The sequence below is a fragment of the Anomalospiza imberbis genome, unplaced genomic scaffold (genome assembly GCF_031753505.1).
Source record: "Anomalospiza imberbis isolate Cuckoo-Finch-1a 21T00152 unplaced genomic scaffold, ASM3175350v1 scaffold_388, whole genome shotgun sequence".
NCBI classification, from domain to species: Eukaryota; Metazoa; Chordata; class Aves; order Passeriformes; family Viduidae; genus Anomalospiza; species Anomalospiza imberbis.
Genome location: NW_027100003.1, coordinates 63,961 through 79,950, shown reverse-complemented (window position 1 = coordinate 79,950; position 15,990 = coordinate 63,961).

Below are 15,990 nucleotides of genomic sequence, written 5' to 3'. Positions count from 1 at the left end.
GGATGCTTTCTGGATCCAGGTGTGGTGATAGTTTTTCTTAAATTGTCTTGCTCTTTCTCTCCCTCTGGCCCTCCTTTTCTTTTTCTTTCCTATTCTTCCTCCTCTTTCCTATTTCTGTCTATCTATTTCACACTGACTGTTAAATAAAATCCTTACTATTGACTTTGGCACATGGTGTTGTCTGCATCTTAATTCAGGTAGAGGCGTCTGTCAGTAATTGGATCATAACAGATGTGCTGACACAACAGATTGCTGCTGTGAGAGGGTGAGAGGTGCAGCTGATCCTTGGCCCAGGGACTGGCACTGGAGAAGGCAGGTGCAGCTCTTATCTTCCCTGGAGTGTTTGTGCATTGGTGTTACATTCCACCCCTATGTGGAAGGGAGCAAACAAGATTTGTAGATGTTCACAGGTGAAAAAGAATGGCAAAAATCAAAAGGGTCCAAAAAAACCTTACAAGTATTTATTAACAAACTACACACTCAGCATGGCAATTGGTGTGTGTTTTGCCACTATCTTCTCATAGTAAGAGAAACAAAGAATAAAAGAATAGAGGGAAGAAGGGAAAAAGAAATCAGGTAGGAGAGGAAAGAAGTTCATGGTCCTTGGTCCAGCATTGATCCAGCCAACAGGTGTCCAGGGTCCTGAGAGGATGCCACCCAGCCTCTGTGGCGGTACATTCTTACAGGTAAGTTTTCCCCATTACGGGATTAGGTTCCTCACTCTTCATACAAATGAGTTAGCATGTGCAGCCCAGTATTCTGGACCTTTCTGGAAATGGGGGGGGGGGGGGGGGGCTTTGTGGGTTTTTTGGTGGTCTTGATTCTCCCTCTATTGGTCTTGCTTGCTCCTTAACCCCACTCCTACACTTAAGTTGTCCTTTATGTTGTGTGGTCACCGTGGACTGGAACAGGAAATTCAGCTCCAGAATGGTGCTGCGTTACCTTTGTATGTGCCCTTTCCAGGCACATCCTGTTATAACTTGGCTGCTTGATGGCTGTTGGTGTTCAGGGCATAGCAATGTGTTAACTCTTTACTGCCTAGGTTTCTACATTGGTAAAAAAACCCAGTTACCATCTGATAGGGACAAAAATCATCCTTAGGGTAGAGAAGGGCTTCACATTCTTAATGACGGGGCAACATCTGCACCCTTTTTTCCCCCTTTCTCTTGTTTTCCTAGTGTTGTGTTTCTGGCGCTTGTTGTTATTACAGACTTAAGGTGCCAGATGCTACTTTTCCACTGTAGATATATTAATATCTGTAGGGAAGGCATTGATCTGTACAAAAGGGAGTGTGAAGCCAAATTCTTCCTAGATGAGGGTGAAGGGTTCCCTGAGTTGAGGGCTGCTTGGGCAATGATCAAGCCAGTAGGATTTTATAAAATTTGGATGGAGAATATTCTCAGAGCAGAAAATACAGTCTGTTGGGTTTTTATTTATTTATTTATTTATTTATTTATTTATTTATTTATTTTTGGCTTACAATTTAAAATTTAATTCAGTTTAATGAAATTCAAATTAATATAACTCAGAAGGAACGGGTTGTGGTCCACTATAGCCTGAACTGCTGGTGGTCCATTCTGCCGTTCAAAATAATTTTTTCTTTAGGTACCGCAAGATATCCTTCAGCAGATTAAAGAATTGCAGCAGCTTTTCAGGTGGGAATGGACAGGGTTGTGTTGGTCTTGGATTTACTGTCTGCAGGGGGGCTGCGGTATAGGTTGGCGCTGGTGCTGGTGCTGGAGTAACTGCTGGTGCTGGCCTTTTTCCCATTGTGGTCCAGATCCAGTTGTAATAGTACTGAGTGGAGCTGGAGACTGCAGGCCGTTTAGGTCTGGCACAGCCTACTCCCCAGCTGGTCACACCGATTTGCCAGAAAAAGCCAGCACGCTTATCTTGGCAGACAAGAGGCCCTCCACTGTCACCCTGAAGCAGAACAGAGAGGATTAAGGTGCTTTTGCATGCCCCTGTCAGAAGTTAGTTGGCTCTTTTACTCTCCCAGCCCCTGCCAGAACTGGATTCCTGGCAGAGCAAGGCTCTGTTCAAGTTCTGGGACCTGCAGAACCTTGACACCCTTGGGAGCAGGTGGGGGCCTGTAAGGTGAGACTCTCTGTCTCCCCTGCATGTGGATGGTTCAGGGTTGGCATCTGGACCTCAGTGAGCAAGGACACACAGATGGGAAAGGGGGTGGAAGCTCCAGCAGTGGTGCCGAGCTGGGGCTTTGAGAGCAACTGACCAGGGAAAGCAGATGCTGGGCTGTGCTTGGGTGGTGTGATGGGGCTGCCCACACTGCTGGGGGCTGGGGCTCTCATAGCACGCTCCTACCTGGCAGGTGCCAACACCGCCTTGCCCAGCACACACGTGGAAGTCATAGATGTTCCCTTGCAGCCACTCGCTACTGTTGCAGAGCTGCTTATCGACAACTTGGACCTTGGCCTGCTGCAGGACATCTCTACCTGATGCTGTGAGCAGGGAAAGGAATGAGTTCCCAGCAGCTCCTTGCCTATTCTTCTGGCCTGTCTCTGTGTTGAAGTTCTTCCCTAGGGCTTAGCTCTGCCTCTAGAGAGCTGCTGGATTGCTGTGTCCCTGCCCAATGCTGTCTGGCATTGGGCAGCAGGCCAGACCCATCTCTCCAGAGGCACATGTCCCATAGCCCAACTATCATTTTGCCTCTGCTGTCAGGAAGCCCCAGCCATCCCTCCCTTGTGTGTCAGCCTTGCCCTCAGGGCACAGGTCCTTTGTGGGAACTCACATTTGACAATTCTGTCTCCCCAGCCAGCAACGTAACAGTTTTTCAGCTCCGATACTTTCACCGAAGGACCAGGCAGGCAGGCAGTCTGAATGGAAGACCTACACCGGACTGGCCGGTCCAATTCCAGCAAGGCGATGTCGTTGTACCCGAGTTCAGGAGTATATTTCTCGTGAACGATCAGCCGCTTAATCCGGCGCACTTCCACACCAGGGCCTGACTGGCCCAACGAGGTGGCCCCAAGCACGATGGCCCACTCGCTGAGGGGACTGGAAGGCAGATGGAGAGAGGGGTGAGAGGGAGTAGAATCATGTGCTGTGACAGACCAGCACTTCCCTGCCTTCTGCTTCCTGAGGCGGCAGAGAGGAAAACAGGACTACAGAGAGTGAAAGTAGACTCAAGATAAGTTAAGCTGGAGGCTGCTAGGAAGCAGTGGCATGAGCCCAGTCTTCTCCCTGAGCAGTCTCTCAGCTGGGCCCTGCAATGTCAAGGCACTAGGCACACTGCAAGGAAACGGGATGGGGAGAGCATGCACTGGTGGTATGGGGATATCCCTGTACCTAGGTCCTCCTTACTTTGTGATGTTGAGAAAGCAGTGGGCAGCTGTGAGGAGCCACTGCGCACTGACAAGGGTCCCTCCGCAGACATGCACAGATACCGGTGGGTTCCAGTAGCGACGGACACTGGCGATGCCTGCCCAGGCTCCAGTCCCTGGCATGACATCTGTGCCACCCACCACACGTGTTGAGCCGAAGGTAGCACCCATGGGCCGGAGCCCACAGGTCTGTCTGTAAGCAGAAGGTCATTACTGTCCTGTGAGAAGGCTTCCACAAGGCTTTGGTTGCAAAGCCAGCAGGGACAGGAAACTGTCTGGGGTGTGCATATGTCGGCCTGTTTCTGCTTGAGCCCCGTAGACAAGTGGTGCCAGCCACCTGGGTACTGGTGATGAACTGAGACTCCTGCCTAGGGCTTTGGAAACTGGTATGGATACAGGCGGCAAGTGGGCATCCTCAGGGAACCCCCTAAGCCTTAGCCTGGCTCCCCTCAGGTCAAGCCTGGGGCTACTTACCCACAGGTGCCATGTGCAGGCCTGCACAGAGCCAGAAGGATGAGGATGTACAGCAAAATCATTGTGGTCAGACACAGAAGTCAGCTGCAAGGAGAGAAGGCCTGTCACCTTCAGTGCAGCTGCCAACGTAGTGCCCACAGAATCTGCACTGCCACAGTGCCCTTGCTCCTGGAGCTGATGTCACAGAGGGACTGGTTCCATGTTCTGGGCATGGTGTTGGCCTCTGTAGGTGGGGGGAAGGGCAACACAGAACCACAGAAAGGTCTGGACTGGAAAGTACCTTAAGGATCGACTAGTTTCAAACCCCAGCCATGCACATGGATGCCTTCCACTACACCAGGTGGCTGAGAGTCCCACCCAAGCTGGCCTCAAATGGTCACAGGAATGGGGCATCCACAGCTTCTCTGGGCAGGCAACCTGTGCCAGTACTTTGACAATGATACAAGATTTTACTTGTCATCAAAAAATCCTACAGAATTTGCAGCAACAACAATTAAAAGCAACACACATTCTGATTTTTAAAAACAATTTGCGAAATTGTTTTCACTTGCTTTGCTTGAGACAGAAAAACCAACTAAACAAATGTAACTCAAGGCCTTAAAAAAAAGTCTCAATGCCTAAGCTCTTTTGGTGTTGTTTAGAAACTGACTATGACGAATTCTAATTAAAAGTCATGTTCCTTCAAGAAGCCAGAGCCCCTTTACAGTTGAGCCTGTTTATTTAGTCGTTTCCACTGGACTGCTGAACAGCTTACCCCTATTTCGAGAGGTACAGCAGAGGCTGTGCATTGGACTGCCATTTCAGTTACTGCCAATAAGTTCCTCTCTTTGATTACCACATTCCAGTTTTCTTAGCTTTCCTTTGATGAAGTTCAGGGAAGACCAGTGAGAGAGAAGGTTCCTGCCAAGATATCCAGAGTCCAGTTTCAAGTTCCCTAGTGTGCTGTACAGCACATGCACAGATGGATCATGTGTCAGAAGGCTAAGACACTGCACTTCCAGCTGCTGTCCCCAAGAGCTGGAAGCCCCTAGTGTTATAAAGAAACTGGCTTTAGTAGGTGGGGTTGATGATGGTTAATTGTTTCAAATGAGTTGGAAGGAATTGCCAACAAATGTAATGAATTGTTGATGTAGTGAATAGTTGCCACAAAGTTAAATCCGTACTCTCAGTGAAGTGGATGTGCAGAGTTGCCAGTCAGGGGGAGGAGACGAGGTGCATCGAGGAGTGATATCACCAGTTCAGCCTGCGATTGGAGGGATTGACCAACCAATAGTGCCTCGTAGTTCCAAAATGATTGGCCAGGAATGCACCACCTTATGGACCAACCAGCGACCAGAAAGAGGGCCAACCAGCAAAGGGATCAAGAAGGCACCAATCGTCAGCGTCCAGAGACTTTAACAACCCCAGGCGCTGGGCGCCCGGGGTCTTTCTGCGGACTTTGTATCCAAAGAAACACCCTGTGCCCTGTGCACAGACCCTTGTTACTTTTTGTTACTCTGACTAGCCGCTGAGGTCCTGGGCTTATCCTGGGGCCTCCTCCTCGGTTGTCTTTGTTTTTAATAAACAGGCCCAGGCTTTTTAAAAATACTCTGGCTCTGATTCGCCTGTTTTTAACACCTAGGACCTGTCTTCCCTTAGTCCACTACCTAGCATGAGAGGTTGGAAGGAGGCACAGCCAGGACAGGTGACCCAAACTGGCCAAAGAGATATTGCAGACCCTCTGACATCCTGCTCAGTATTCCAAGCTGCGTGCAAGAAGGAGGAAGGAGAGGATGTTTGGAGTGATGGCATTTGTCCTCCCAAGTCACTGTGAGGTGTGAGGGGGCCCTGCTGTCCTGGAGATGCAAAACACCTGCCTACCCATGGGAAATGGTGAATGAGTTCTTTGGGGCTTTTTGCTTGTGTGTGTAGCTTCTGCATTCCCTATGCAACTGAATTATTCTCCACCTGTGAGTTTTCCAGCTTTTACCCTGGCAATTGTCTGCCCAGTCCATCCTGCTGGTGGGTCATTGAGCGAGAATGACTGTGTGTGGTGCTTGGTTGCTGGCTGGGATTAAACCACAACATGAGAAATAGAGAAAAAGTGGTTTAAATGCAAGAGGAGGGAGAATGACGCTTCCGATTTTTGGAATGGTGGTGGTTTTTCTGTTTTCCTAAGCCTAAGCCTTCCTTCCTATGGCCTGTCCAGCACCTGATGTGTGGTCTCTCTCACAGCTTCAAATTTGGCTGGGACTGGCCCAAATGGGCCCTCTGCTTTCCTCCTACCAGCACTTTGTGAGTTGTCTCACAGTGTGTTGGGGTGGGAATCCTTAAAATCCAAAGGTTTTGGGAAAGCTGCAAAAGGCAGGCCTCACAGACAGCAGAACTGCGATTAGAGCTAAGCAGTAGCCATAAGATCTGTCAGCAGAAAAATCATATAAGGAGTAGAAGAGTAAGGACAAATAGAACAATGCTCTGTGTATTAAACAGAAGAACTCCCTAAGATACAGAAAAGTATATCTAGCGAGATGTTAGGAAATTCTAAGCTTAATGATGGAGCTCTGTGCAATGCATCTTAAGGCTTACAAGCAGGTATTGTATTTGAAATAAGCCAGCATTGTTTTAACCAAAGCTACATGTGCTTGCAGTGGTTGCGTAGAACTACTGTCAGTAGGCTTTGCTTGGTGTGATTGGTCAAAAAGTTTTTAAAGGAAGCTGTAACATTAAGTTCTTGGACAGCTGCCGGGGATGTGAACTGCAGGCATCTTCCCATTGTCGTAACTATGTAATGACGCTGATGCTGGAAAATAAACAGCTCGAGACGCACCCCTCAGCAGTCCCGTCCCATCCGTGATTTCTACATTGTCCCCCAGCCGGCGATAGGATGCCAGGTGGGAGTCCCTCCCTGGGAGCCGGTGGAGCAGGAACTGGCCTCGGGGCTGTTGTCCTCCTTTCCAGCAGCATGGGAGCACAGCAGCCTCTTGGCCTCCTCACTGCATTGGCCCACAATGAAACTGACAGTGCCATCAACCAGCTGTTTGTGTATTCCTTCAGGAGAGGCTGCAGCGTCTGGACCATGACCTCCCCATCTGGACCGCAGAGGCACGGGGCATACAAGATGCTGTTCTCTGCTCTCAGTGCCAGCCACCCCGGGACCCATACATTGCCTCCAGCCCCTGGCGCAGTCAGGGCAGCATAGGGTCAAGAACATGTTCTTCTTTCTGGAAAAGTTCTGCCCAGTCCTTGGGCAGCAGGCTACCCACAGCCTTTGTCCCTGCGGGCCTCGGCTCAGCCGGGGAGGGTGTTCCTTGCACAGGAACTGCTCCGGGGCGCTGGCAGCTGTTTCCATCCAGGAGGCCAAGAGATCTTTCTGCCTGGCTGCTGGTCTCTGGTGATTCTCCCTGGGGTGTGATGACACACTCTAGGTATTTTTGTTCCTGCAGAGAAAACCTGGGGGACTCTATCAATCTTCTGCAGAGTGGGCACTCTGGTTTCTTCTCTGCCCAACGCAGGATGCAGCCCATGCAGAACTCATGGCCACGGGGTATCACATAAGCGACACCCTCTTGCTCATCATGACAAATGGGGCAGCTCCACTCTGTCCCCATGGCTTTGTCTGTTCTCCATGGCAAATTCAGGGAGTCCTGAGAAGCTGCTCCCCATCACAGGCACTACCAAAGAATCTCACACACTGCAACAAAACGGAGAAACCTTGGTCCCTTGCTGTCCCAAGGAGGAGATGAAGAAATACCCAATCCCCTGGAGAAGGATGCCCTCCTGACTCCTCAAGCCCTAGTGCCCTTCTCACTACCACTCTGGAGAGACTCAGCCCTCCAGATCTTACAGGCATGCTTGACAGGCGGTGTCTTTTCTGAGAGCCTGGGAAGGTGGTCTCTGGCAGCTGAAAATATGTAGGATTGAGACACCTGTCTGTCATAAATAGACAGTGGGAATTAAGTGGTTCAATACCTTTGAGGTCCTGGATTTTTAATTAAATCTCAGGGCTGGAGGCTGGATTTTTCCTTTCTTTCTATATTTTTTGTTGTAAGATCACTCTTGAACGAGCAAATGTTCTTAATTGAATGCAGGTTTTTTAACAGGGAGGTTCTCTTCTTACAAAGTAAACACTGTGGACAAAAATCCAATGTGGCCCTACAAGGCCCTACGCACATCAGCTGGGTATGCTGGTCAAGCACCACCTGTGCAGGTGATCTCTAGTGAAGACTAGAATGAAGGCTTTGCTCCCTGCTCACGGATCTCAGGGGCTCTGAGAACCTGTGCACCCTTGATGACCAGAGCTGCATAAAATATTGTAGGAGACTTAAAGAGCACAATTGCCTTAAACACCAATCACAGAATCACAGAATCAACTAGGCTGGGAAAAACCTGAGATCATTGAGTCCAACCTATGACCAAAGATCACCTTGTCAACCAGATCACAGCACTAAGAGCCATGTCCAGTATTTCCTTAAACACCTCCAGGGACAGTGACTCCACCACCTCCCTGGGAAGTCTATTCCAATGCCCAAAATCACCCTTTCTGTGAAGAATTTTTCCTAATGTCTAGCCTAAACCTCCCCAGTGCAGCTTAAGACTTTGTCTTCTTCTATTGCTGGTTGCCTGGTGGAAGAGACTCACCCCCACCTGGCTACACCCTCCTTTCAGGGAGTTGCTATGGGTTGATAATGTCACCCCTGAGCCTTCTTTTCTCCAGGCTAAACAACCCCAGCTCCCTCAGCTGCTTCTCATAGGACCTGTGTCCCAGACCACTCACCATACTTATTGCCCTCCTCTGGACACATGTGAGCATCTCAACATCCTTCCTAAACTGAGGGTCCCAGAACTGGACACAGCACTCAAGGTGTGGCCTCACCAGTGCTGAGTACAGGGGAAGAATCACTGCCCCGGTCCTGCTGGCCACACCATTCCTGATACAGGCCAGGATGCTGTTGGCCCTCTTGGCCACCAGGCCATACTGCTGGCTCATGTTCAATCACCTGCTGACGAGCACCCTCAGGTCCCTTTCTGCCTGGGCACTGCCCAGCCACTCTGTCCCCAGCCTGTGGTGCTGCAGAGGGTTGTTGTGACTCAAGGGAAGGACCCGGCACCTGGACTTGTTAAACCTCATATCACTGGACTTAGCCCATCTACCCAGCCTGTCCAGGTCCCTCTGCAGAGCCTTCCTACCCTCTAACAGATCAATGCTTTCATCCAATTTGGTGTCATCTAGATTTGCTGATGGTGGACTCAGTCCACTCAGACTATTAATAAAGGGATTCAGCAGGACTGGCCCCAGCGCTGAGCCCTGGGGGGCTCCACTGGTGAATGCCCACCAAGTGGATGTGACACAATTCACTTCCACTCTCTGTGCCTGGCTATGCAGCCAGTTTCTAACCCAGCAAAGAGTGCTCCTGTCCAAGCCGTGGGCTGCCAGCTTTTCCAGGAGTGTCCTATGGGGAGATGGTGTCAAAGGCATTGCTGAAGGTCGAGTAGACAACATCCACAGCCTTCCCCTCATCCACCAGGTGGGTTATCTGGTTATCAAAGGAGATCAGATTGGTTAAGCACAACCTGCCGCTCCTAAATCCATGCTGGCTGGGTCTGATCCCTCAGCTGTCCTGTAGGTGCTGTGTCACCACATTGAAGGTGATCTGTGCCATAGCCTTACTAGGCACCAAGGTCAGGCTGACAGGCCTGTAGTTTCCTGTGTGCTCCTTATGGCCCTTCTTATGGATGAGCATCACATTGGCCAACCCAGTCATCTGGCACCTCCCTGGTTACTCAGGACTGATGGTAAATGACAGAAAGCATCTTGGCAAGGTCTTCTGCCATCCCCCTCATCAACCTAGGATGGATCCTCTGCGGTCTCATAGACTTGACAGCATCTAAGTGGCTCAGCAGGTCTCTAACTGCTTCCTCCTGGATGACAGGGGAGGCTATTCTGTTTCCTGTCCCCATCTACCAGCTCAGGAGGCCAGTTGTCCTGAGGACAGCCTGTCCAATTGTTGAAAACTGAAGCAAAGAAGACGTTAGGTACCGCAGCCTTTTCCTCATCTTTGCTAACTGTATTCCCCCCTTGTCCAATAAAGAATGGAGGTTCTCCTTGCCCCTCCAAGATGTGTTAAGTTCACCAAAGGACTTTGCCCACCGTGGCAAATTCTCCAAAGAGGCAACTGCTCATCTGTGATGACTGAAGCTTCCCCGCTCTGAACATGTCTCTGTGAAACTGGGAAAGAGTTAACCCACTTGAGATGAACGTGAGATAAGATTGTCTGGGTGCTTTCTCAGACTAGTGGGAGGAAAACAGATACTGGAAGAGAACTGATACTGGACAGAAAGAATCCACAGAGAAAGCCAACCCAGCAGCTGTGCTGAAAATCAACTCTGCGTGTAGCCAATGAGCGTTAATTCCTTTGTTTGCTAAAATGTAGAAAGAGTGAAAAGTTTTGAACACCTTGGGAACCACATCAGCAAGAAGACCAGGGTGAAGAGAGATGCAACAGGATGCTTTCTGGATCCAGGTGTGGTGATAGTTCTTCTTAAATTGTCTTGCTCTTTCTCTCCCTCTGGCCCTCCTTTTCTTTTTCTTTCCTATTCTTCCTCCTCTTTCCTATTTCTGTCTATCTATTTCACACTGACTGTTAAATAAAATCCATACTATTGACTTTGGCACATGGTGTTGTCTGCATCTTAATTCAGGTAGAGGCGTCTGTCAGTAATTGGATCATAACAGATGTGCTGACACAACAGATTGCTGCTGTGAGAGGGTGAGAGGTGCAGCTGATCCTTGGCCCAGGGACTGGCACTGGAGAAGGCAGGTGCAGCTCTTATCTTCCCTGGAGTGTTTGTGCATTGGTGTTACATTCCACCCCTATGTGGAAGGGAGCAAACAAGATTTGTAGATGTTCACAGGTGAAAAAGAATGGCAAAAATCAAAAGGGTCCAAAAAAACCTTACAAGTATTTATTAACAAACTACACACTCAGCATGGCAATTGGTGTGTGTTTTGCCACTATCTTCTCATAGTGAGAGAAACAAAGAATAAAAGAATAGAGGGAAGAAGGGAAAAAGAAATCAGGTAGGAGAGGAAAGAAGTTCATGGTCCTTGGTCCAGCATTGATCCAGCCAACAGGTGTCCAGGGTCCTGAGAGGATGCCACCCAGCCTCTGTGGCGGTACATTTTTACAGGTAAGTTTTCCCCATTATGGGATTAGGTTCCTCACTCTTCATACAAATGAGTTAGCATGTGCAGCCCAGTATTCTGGACCTTTCTGGAAATGGGGGGGGGGGGGGGGCTTTGTGGGTTTTTTGGTGGTCTTGATTCTCCCTCTATTGGTCTTGCTTGCTCCTTAACCCCACTCCTACACTTAAGTTGTCCTTTATGTTGTGTGGTCACCGTGGACTGGAACAGGAAATTCAGCTCCAGAATGGTGCTGCATTACCTTCGTATGTGCCCTTTCCAGGCACATCCTGTTATAACTTGGCTGCTTGATGGCTGTTGGTGTTCAGGGCATAGCAATGTGTTAACTCTTTACTGCCTAGGTTTCTACATTGGTAAAAAAACCCAGTTACCATCTGATAGGGACAAAAATCATCCTTAGGGCAGAGAAGGGCTTCACATTCTTAATGACAGGGCAACATCTGCACCCTTTTTTCCCCCCTTTCTCTTGTTTTCCTAGTGTTGTGTTTCTTGCGCTTGTTGTTATTACAGACTTAAGGTGCCAGATGCTACTTTTCCACTGTAGATATATTAATATCTGTAGGGAAGGCATTGATCTGTACAAAAGGGAGTGTGAAGCCAAATTCTTCCTAGATGAGGGTGAAGGGTTCCCTGAGTTGAGGGCTGCTTGGGCAATGATCAAGCCAGTAGGATTTTATAAGATTTGGATGGAGAATATTCTCAGAGCAGAAAATACAGTCTGTTGGGTTTTTATTTATTTATTTATTTATTTATTTATTTATTTTTGGCTTACAATTTAAAATTTAATTCAGTTTAATGAAATTCAAATTAATATAACTCAGAAGGAACGGGTTGTGGTCCACTATAGCCTGAACTGCTGGTGGTCCATTCTGCCGTTCAAAATAATTTTTTCTTTAGGTACCGCAAGATATCCTTCAGCAGATTAAAGAATTGCAGCAGCTTTTCAGGTGGGAATGGACAGGGTTGTGTTGGTCTTGGATTTACTGTCTGCAGGGGGGCTGCGGTATAGGTTGGCGCTGGTGCTGGTGCTGGAGTAACTGCTGGTGCTGGCCTTTTTCCCATTGTGGTCCAGATCCAGTTGTAATAGTACTGAGTGGAGCTGGAGACTGCAGGCCGTTTAGGTCTGGCACAGCCTACTCCCCAGCTGGTCACACCGATTTGCCAGAAAAAGCCAGCACGCTTATCTTGGCAGACAAGAGGCCCTCCACTGTCACCCTGAAGCAGAACAGAGAGGATTAAGGTGCTTTTGCATGCCCCTGTCAGAAGTTAGTTGGCTCTTTTACTCTCCCAGCCCCTGCCAGAACTGGATTCCTGGCAGAGCAAGGCTCTGTTCAAGTTCTGGGACCTGCAGAACCTTGACACCCTTGGGAGCAGGTGGGGGCCTGTAAGGTGAGACTCTCTGTCTCCCCTGCATGTGGATGGTTCAGGGTTGGCATCTGGACCTCAGTGAGCAAGGACACACAGATGGGAAAGGGGGTGGAAGCTCCAGCAGTGGTGCCGAGCTGGGGCTTTGAGAGCAACTGACCAGGGAAAGCAGATGCTGGGCTGTGCTTGGGTGGTGTGATGGGGCTGCCCACACTGCTGGGGGCTGGGGCTCTCATAGCACGCTCCTACCTGGCAGGTGCCAACACCGCCTTGCCCAGCACACACGTGGAAGTCATGGATGTTCCCTTGCAGCCACTCGCTACTGTTGCAGAGCTGCTTATCGACAACTTGGACCTTGGCCTGCTGCAGGACATCTCTACCTGATGCTGTGAGCAGGGAAAGGAATGAGTTCCCAGCAGCTCCTTGCCTATTCTTCTGGCCTGTCTCTGTGTTGAAGTTCTTCCCTAGGGCTTAGCTCTGCCTCTAGAGAGCTGCTGGATTGCTGTGTCCCTGCCCAATGCTGTCTGGCATTGGGCAGCAGGCCAGACCCATCTCTCCAGAGGCACATGTCCCATAGCCCAACTATCATTTTGCCTCTGCTGTCAGGAAGCCCCAGCCATCCCTCCCTTGTGTGTCAGCCTTGCCCTCAGGGCACAGGTCCTTTGTGGGAACTCACATTTGACAATTCTGTCTCCCCAGCCAGCAACGTAACAGTTTTTCAGCTCCGATACTTTCACCGAAGGACCAGGCAGGCAGGCAGTCTGAATGGAAGACCTACACCGGACTGGCCGGTCCAATTCCAGCAAGGCGATGTCGTTGTACCCGAGTTCAGGAGTATATTTCTCGTGAACGATCAGCCGCTTAATCCGGCGCACTTCCACACCAGGGCCTGACTGGCCCAACGAGGTGGCCCCAAGCACGATGGCCCACTCGCTGAGGGGACTGGAAGGCAGATGGAGAGAGGGGTGAGAGGGAGTAGAATCATGTGCTGTGACAGACCAGCACTTCCCTGCCTTCTGCTTCCTGAGGCGGCAGAGAGGAAAACAGGACTACAGAGAGTGAAAGTAGACTCAAGATAAGTTAAGCTGGAGGCTGCTAGGAAGCAGTGGCATGAGCCCAGTCTTCTCCCTGAGCAGTCTCTCAGCTGGGCCCTGCAATGTCAAGGCACTAGGCACACTGCAAGGAAACGGGATGGGGAGAGCATGCACTGGTGGTATGGGGATATCCCTGTACCTAGGTCCTCCTTACTTTGTGATGTTGAGAAAGCAGTGGGCAGCTGTGAGGAGCCACTGCGCACTGACAAGGGTCCCTCCGCAGACATGCACAGATACCGGTGGGTTCCAGTAGCGACGGACACTGGCGATGCCTGCCCAGGCTCCAGTCCCTGGCATGACATCTGTGCCACCCACCACACGTGTTGAGCCGAAGGTAGCACCCATGGGCCGGAGCCCACAGGTCTGTCTGTAAGCAGAAGGTCATTACTGTCCTGTGAGAAGGCTTCCACAAGGCTTTGGTTGCAAAGCCAGCAGGGACAGGAAACTGCCTGGGGTGTGCATATGTCGGCCTGTTTCTGCTTGAGCCCCGTAGACAAGTGGTGCCAGCCACCTGGGTACTGGTGATGAACTGAGACTCCTGCCTAGGGCTTTGGAAACTGGTATGGATACAGGCGGCAAGTGGGCATCCTCAGGGAACCCCCTAAGCCTTAGCCTGGCTCCCCTCAGGTCAAGCCTGGGGCTACTTACCCACAGGTGCCATGTGCAGGCCTGCACAGAGCCAGAAGGATGAGGATGTACAGCAAAATCATTGTGGTCAGACACAGAAGTCAGCTGCAAGGAGAGAAGGCCTGTCACCTTCAGTGCAGCTGCCAACGTAGTGCCCACAGAATCGGCACTGCCACAGTGCCCTTGCTCCTGGAGCTGATGTCACAGAGGGACTGGTTCCATGTTCTGGGCATGGTGTTGGCCTCTGTAGGTGGGGGGAAGGGCAACACAGAACCACAGAAAGGTCTGGACTGGAAAGTACCTTAAGGATCGACTAGTTTCAAACCCCAGCCATGCACATGGATGCCTTCCACTACACCAGGTGGCTGAGAGTCCCACCCAAGCTGGCCTCAAATGGTAACAGGAATGGGGCATCCACAGCTTCTCTGGGCAGGCAACCTGTGCCAGTACTTTGACAATGATACAAGATTTTACTTGTCATCAAAAAATCCTACAGAATTTGCAGCAACAACAATTAAAAGCAACACACATTCTGATTTTTAAAAACAATTTGCGAAATTGTTTTCACTTGCTTTGCTTGAGACAGAAAAACCAACTAAACAAATGTAACTCAAGGCCTTAAAAAAAAGTCTCAATGCCTAAGCTCTTTTGGTGTTGTTTAGAAACTGACTATGACGAATTCTAATTCAAAGTCATGTTCCTTCAAGAAGCCAGAGCCCCTTTACAGTTGAGCCTGTTTATTTAGTCGTTTCCACTGGACTGCTGAACAGCTTACCCCTATTTCGAGAGGTACAGCAGAGGCTGTGCATTGGACTGCCATTTCAGTTACTGCCAATAAGTTCCTCTCTTTGATTACCACATTCCAGTTTTCTTAGCTTTCCTTTGATGAAGTTCAGGGAAGACCAGTGAGAGAGAAGGTTCCTGCCAAGATATCCAGAGTCCAGTTTCAAGTTCCCTAGTGTGCTGCACAGCACATGCACAGATGGATCATGTGTCAGGAGCCTAAGACGCTGCACTTCCAGCTGCTGTCCCCAAGAGCTGGAAGCCCCTAGTGTTATAAAGAAACTGGCTTTAGTAGGTGGGGTTGATGATGGTTAATTGTTTCAAATGAGTTGGAAGGAATTGCCAACAAATGTAATGACTTGTTGATGTAGTGAATAGTTGCCACAAAGTTAAATCCGTACTCTCAGTGAAGTGGATGTGCAGAGTTGCCAGTCAGGGGGAGGAGACGAGGTGCATCGAGGAGTGATATCACCAGTTCAGCCTGCGATTGGAGGGATTGACCAACCAATAGTGCCTCGTAGTTCCAAAATGATTGGCCAGGAATGCACCACCTTATGGACCAACCAGCGACCAGAAAGAGGGCCAACCAGCAAAGGGATCAAGAAGGCACCAATCGTCAGCGTCCAGAGACTTTAACAACCCCAGGCGCTGGGCGCCCGGGGTCTTTCTGCGGACTTTGTATCCAAAGAAACACCCTGTGCCCTGTGCACAGACCCTTGTTACTTTTTGTTACTCTGACTTGCCGCTGAGGTCCTGGGCTTATCCTGGGGCCTCCTCCTCGGTTGTCTTTGTTTTTAATAAACAGGCCCAGGCTTTTTAAAAATACTCTGGCTCTGATTCGCCTGTTTTTAACACCTAGGACCTGTCTTCCCTTAGTCCACTACCTAGCATGAGAGGTTGGAAGGAGGCACAGCCAGGACAGGTGACCCAAACTGGCCAAAGAGATATTGCAGACCCTCTGACATCCTGCTCAGTATTCCAAGCTGCGTGCAAGAAGGAGGAAGGAGAGGATGTTTGGAGTGATGGCATTTGTCCTCCCAAGTCACTGTGAGGTGTGAGGGGGCCCTGCTGTCCTGGAGATGCAAAACACCTGCCTACCCATGGGAAATGGTGAATGAGTTCTTTG